Source organism: Garra rufa, chromosome 11 (genome assembly GCF_049309525.1).
Source record: "Garra rufa chromosome 11, GarRuf1.0, whole genome shotgun sequence".
NCBI classification, from domain to species: domain Eukaryota; kingdom Metazoa; phylum Chordata; class Actinopteri; order Cypriniformes; family Cyprinidae; genus Garra; species Garra rufa.
In genome coordinates this window covers 11,306,388-11,313,019 of record NC_133371.1, presented here as the reverse complement: position 1 = coordinate 11,313,019, position 6,632 = coordinate 11,306,388, and positions in this window count along the sequence as shown.

Here is a 6,632-nt window from a genome sequence, read left to right as displayed (position 1 = left end):
TAGGTTAAGGGGCCTAAAAATATAAATCTAAATAACAATGACCCTTAACAATGACCCTAAACACACTAACTACGTACCCAGCTAGAAATTTAATATTCCCAGAACGTTCTCAGAATGTCCCTGTTGGTGTTAAGGACATTGCCCAGTAACATTCCCAGAACGTTCTGAGAAGGTCACGATGTGGAGTTGTTTAAAGGGTTGGATGATGTTATTTGGGGGACCTTCACAGAACATTTAGGACGTTTTCAGAACGTTTAGGGGACCATATTTTATTAGGAAATTTGACGTTCCCAGAACGTTCTCAGAACGTCCTTGTTGGTGTTAAGGATGTTGCCCAGTTAGGTTCCCAGAACGTTCTGAGAAGGTCACAATGTGGAGTTCTTTAAAGGGTTGGAGAACGTTATTTGGGGGACCTTTACAGAACATTCTCAGAACGTTTAGGTGACCATACTTTATTAGGAAATTTGACATTCCCAGAACATTCTCAGAACGTCCCCATTGGTATTAAGGATGTTGCCCAGTAACGTTCCCAAAACGTTCTGAGAAGGTCATGATGTGAAGTTCTTTAAAGTGTTGGGGGACGTTATTTAGGGGACCTTTTCAGAACATTTAGGACATTCTCAGAACGTTTAGTAGACCATACTTTATTAGGAAATTTGACGTTCCCAGAACGTTCTTAGAATGTCCCCGTTCAAAAGTCAGCCTAGTATTAGTACTATAGGTATTAGTACGTAATGACAAAATCAGATTGCCAAAAATAATCATAGCACACGTCTCCACTGTGCAGGACACACAGGTCACAGATTTACCAGCCTTGATGTTACCTTAATATTAAAAGTAATCACCATTAAATTACATAAATTAAGCTTGTTTAATGGTGCAGAAAAATGATGTTTGAACTCAACACTGGGATCACATTCTTATATTGAGAAATATCACAAAATGACTTAACTGTAAGTCATTCTGCAATGGCAGAAATATTCATGCATACATGACTCCTCATGCTTGGTTCACACGTTGTGAAATCTATCAAATGATGCAGTCATACGAAGCATATTACAGTTGACTGAAGGGGTGTTCTTAAAATAGAAACCAGAGAACTTGTTTCATGAATCCACGTGATCCACATGTCAAAGTGAATGTTTTATAATGCACGTTCACAATCATGACATCTAGTTTCACCACCTTTTCATTAAACAGCTAATCATTTGGGATGGAACTGAGCTCTGAGAGCTTTCAGAAAAAATGCCCAGTAAAGATGGTTGTGCGTCTTCTCAGGTGTTTTTTGTTTGTTGTTTTTCGTCACAGAAGATGGCTGGAGGTCAGCAGCACTGAGCCGAGCAGCTGTTGCAGCAGCATAAGGACCCATGAGAGCCTGAGACAAGGTTGTCACCCTCTCTCTACTCTGCTATGGCTTAGCCATTCAGCAGTGAAACGCGATTATTTCCAACCCAATTAGAGAGAAATACAAGCGGCACCTCCTTGCTCTAGGCCCAGTCAGAAAGGCACTCGCACATGGCCCAAACGCCTTGTGAGGCTCAGAGGGATATTCAACAACCCTGTGCAACAGCCAAATGGCTTCTAGAAATAAGGGGGAGTGAAAGAAACAGAACGAAAGAGAAATACAGGAAAGAGGGGAAAGAAAGGAAAACACTGAGCGCAAATGACAAATTTTCTAAACCCAGAAGAAATTGAGAGGAGGTTGCAAAAAGAAACTAGACACTTGTGTGGTATTATCAGTACAGAAATACCAATATTCCTCAGATTCGACATACTGACCTATGGCAGTCAAACTTTAGATATTTATGATTAGCATTAGCATTTGGAATTCTACCTCAATAGTTATTTTTTTAAACAAATATGTGATGCAAAATCATTTGTAAAGGACCATTAAATCTGATCATCATCATAAATCACTGACATCTTTACCTCCGTCCGTAGAGGGCGCTGTGTCATGGAATAGCACTGTGTGTGTGTGTGTGTACAGTGGCGAGCTTCCTGCATGAAGCGTCAGTCTGATTAACGCGAATAGAGAGGAAACACAAACTTTTTGGTACACGTTGTGAAATTAAGTTAAAAGGTTAAATTAAGGTTACATTAAGTTAAAAAGGTTTTTCCCTAACTCTTAGCTCCTGGCTGATGAAGGGCACAAGGTACTGTTTTAATTTCATTATATGTGGTAAACTTTGCAAGGCTTTAAAGTGTTTATTTAGCAACCTTGTTAGTGTTATTGTTTCTCTTGGTTTGCATTCCAAAAGGATTGTTTACGGTAATTCAGGTCTTTTTTGGTCATTTTATGTGTTATGTTTTTCTCTTTCTAAATTGAAATCGTCAGTTGTACATCAATTCATAGTTAACTCTCTTTCATATTGCACTTTAAAAGGAAATTGTAGTAGTCATTCAGATAGCACTTTAAAAGAAGTTTGTCAAGTGTTAAAATAATTCATATTATTCAGGCTACAGTACAGTAAAGCAAGGTTATTACCTGTATACTAAAAATGTGATTTTCACATTGTATTAATTGTGTGCACCAATTTGATTGCAAATGTGTGTTCATTAGTTTGTAGGTTTATAATGGGCATTTTTGCACAATTTGTGGTCAGATGTCTAATGACTGTTTGTTAGTTTGTTTGTTTGTTTGTGTTTATGCAGCTCTTACAGTGTTTTTTGGAAATAAATAATTTATAAACATCAGTTCCTGGAGAGTAAAGTGCATATGTTCAGCTGGGAATGCTACATCATTTGCTGCAATGCTTTGGTGTTGTGGTTGTTTTTTAGGATCTTTGTGTGTTTTTATTAGTCAAAGAAGCCCAGCTAAGTCATTATGATATTCTGGTCTCAGCAATTGGATTTTTTTTTTTTCATTTGTATCATCTGTCAGGTGAAAATAGTAGGGCTGTCCCCCTAATAGTCGACTAAATGTTTGTTGTTAATTGCATTAGTCGTGTCACAAAAATGAACCGAAACTACTACTTTCCTCACAGACATGAAAAATACATCTACAGAAAGCTTGAAATATCTACTTTTAAATGAACCAATCTGAATCGAAAATAAAAAAATCTCTGCTTATGTAATCCGTATGAAAGGGGCATTTTTCTCTGCATCCACTGTCGCATTGTTCATCTTTGCAGCTGACACTGACTCAGAAAACACTAGTTTATTAATAAATAATTTTCTGAAAAAAAATGAACACATTCATGGTGATTTCTTTTGCTGGTGCACTTGAGCAAGGAATAGGCTTTATATTAAAGGTCCCATATTGTAAAAATCGAAATTTCCTGGCTTTCTTCATGATAACTGAGGTCTAGGGGCTATGTAACTACCATATAAGTTTCAAAACAGTCAATCCACAGTAAACTGCACAGAGCCTGCTTAAAGTAGCTGTTCCTTTTCACGAGCCGCTGTGACTTCCGTAAAAATGTGACGTCCGATCTACTCAGTCACCGCCTTCAGTCAACACCCAGAGCACCAACCACCGTCCCACCCTCCTTTTATGAAACCCGACAACATCGCGTCCATGCCATTGCTGAACAACAACACGAAAACAAGTCGAGAAAATGCTGTTCAGTCTATAGATGTCAGGAAACGACTCAGGTTACGTATGTAACCCTAGTTCCCTGAAGGGAACGAGACGCTGCGTCGAAACGCTTTGGGAACGCCTCCAGCGTGACCACGCTCTGAATCACGTGTGTAATCAGTCCAATGGAATCGCGAGACGTCACGTACGTGATGATGTCACCGACCAGGAAGCTTAAAAGCACATATGGTGAGAGCAGCGCTAGCTTTCTGGAAACAGCAAGCGCCGCAGGGATGCCAGAAGTATGGCCTTGGGACGCAGTGTCTCGTTCCCTTCAGGGAACTAGGGTTACATACGTAACCTGAGACGTTCCCTTACAGGTAACTTACGCTGCGTCGAAACGCTTTGGGAATGAGAATGCCCACGCCACCATACCGAGGATGTCCCTGCCGTATTAGGGCGAGAGGACGAAGGAGCCAGGAGCGGCTGGAAGATCTAGGCCATAGAACCTAGTGAAAATAAGGGGCGTGGACCAACCCGCAGCGTTGCAGATATCTTGAATCGAAAGGCCCGAAAGAAGGGCTTTAGAGGCAGACATACCACGAGTCGAGTGAGCCTTGACTCCCAATGGTGAGGGGAGACCAGAGGACTCGTACGAAAGGGAAATGGCATCCACAATCCACCGGCTTAAGGAAGGCTTGGCAGCAGGACGGCCTCTCCTCGGAGGGCCGTAACAGACCAGAAGTTGGTCAGCCTTCCTCCACAGGGCAGTTCTGTGGACGTATGTGTCCAGTGCTCGCATCATGTGTCCCATGATTTGTTCCGGAATTGTTTGATTTGGTTCATTCACAAAGTGATTTTCCGGAATCTGTGCGTGCTTTACACACAACCCGTAAAGACATGTGCATGTGAGATGTAATGCAACGCGTACATTTCACTAAACTGACACTAACCTGATGAAGGATCTGTGCTTCAGCGTTGATAGTGAAGAGCTCCCTGATCGCTGCTTCATTCCGCTTTGCACATATTTTTTCGTCGTAAAGAGTCGCAGGGTAACGTGCATCATCACAACACTGCCTTTATGGCATTTGGTTCTGGCTTTTGTTCACACAGCACTCGTTCCCGTAATTTTCCAGAATCAGCGCGCATTGTGAAAAGGGGCTTTACTAAAGCAACAGTTACGTAGCTACTGCATTCGGTGTTTGAAAAAGAAAAAACATTAATGATCGTTCTGAAATATCCTCTTGAGTACCACCAAGCCACAGCAGGCGAGGCTCTGGGCTAGGCTACAGCATACATGACCGTAGTTACTTGTGGTTGGCCTGGCTGTGCGTCACTCAGAAAACAAAAGGCCAATCAGAAGAGAGGCTCATGAATATTAATTAGATGGGCCAAAATCAACCTGTTCTTGAGAGAGCTCATAAAAAAGGAGCTGTAAAAATTTATTGAGATGGATTTTGGCACTTATACCGCAAATATATATTCTTAAGGACATCAACAACTAAAATAAACCTCCAGAAGTGTGTACAATATGGGACCTTTAAAGTTTCATTATGGTTTCATTCCTCCAACCCAGTTGTAGGGTCTGGACCAATCAAACACACAATTGTTCATTAGAAGTAGGAAAAAAATCACACACTCCCTTTTCTTAGTCCCCAACTGTAGGCTCCGGCAAGTCTCACATGGCCCACAAGGCCCCGGTTGCTATAGTGACCAGGACACCTCTGCCAGACCAGATAAACTTTACGACGTAAAAGAATGTGAATCGCAACTTCCCCAACCAACTCTCTCTTAAACAGACTGCAATAGTAACTGACTTCGTTCATTAATTCTTTAACAAACCTTCCTATGAATGAACACACCAATCCCCAAGTCAGTGTGTATTTCATTGTGGTTTGGGTATCTTGTCTTTTAGTGTAATGTTTTTATGCATGTGTTACTATAGATATGGATGGATGTGTTGTGCGGTGTAACCACATGGTCATGTTTGGTATCTCTGAATTCGTATTTTGATGGCCTAAAGGATGATGCATATTATATGTCAATACACATGCAACATATTACAGTTGCATGAATCCCTAGTAGATATGAATGAGTACCCACATGCTCTCAGGAAAAGGGTCATAAAAAAGCCCCCTTTCTATCCAAACCTCCCGCTTGGAATTTCAGCCTCTCTCATTGGTCAAACCCAGGCTGGGGGGGGCGTCATTCTTCAAGTCTTTAAAGGGCTCTCCCACAGTTCCGCCCTCTCTCTTCTCTTACTCTTCTCTCTTCTCTTGGACTGAAAACACGTCACCCGCGCCTCCCCCAGATCCATGGGGGGGGGGGGGGGTGCTCACCCTGCAATCATGAGGCCTACAAACCCTTCTTCGAAGCCATGCGGTCTCCAAGGACACTCAAGGAACTGAAAAGGACTCTCTGAACTGAACACATACGGAACCAATGCACAACAACAAGAGCTTGCAAGTATCTGTCCTTTCTAACGTAGATAGCTGCGTTTAAGGCGTTTATAAAAACGATTTCAGGTTGTTCAGAACCGTTTCATACCTGTCCAATGCAACTCACTTTCTGTCTCTCTCTCACTCTCTCTCTTACTCTCTCTCTCACGCGTTCTCTGTCTATTTGTGTTTTATGTATGTTTGTCTATGTGCGATCGTTTGTAAATAGTTGAGTTTAATAAACAACCATATATTCACATATAATGATTCTCTGTGCTGAATGCTTACATTACAACAGTCACTTAAACTGTGTCGATCTCATATTGCTACCCTTTTTGCCCTATTTTGTTCAAATTGTTTTAACTCCGTTCTGATAAGTAAAACACGTTCTCGTGACGACGGGCCAACGTCAGAGTAATGAGTATCACTGAACAATTTGCTGGACAAAGAAACCAGTCGATATCATTATTACTGTTACTGATCAGAAACTGGAAATTGCGTATATTTAATGACGATTATTATACACAATTTCCTGTGAGTTAAACTACTTTCCCTGACTGAAATGTATGTTTTAAATAACTCATGTCATCCTATTCATTGGTCACAAGGACCTGGTGGAGATATTGCAGTGCACAGGTGATGAGAGAAACATAGTCTCACACTTGTACACACATATT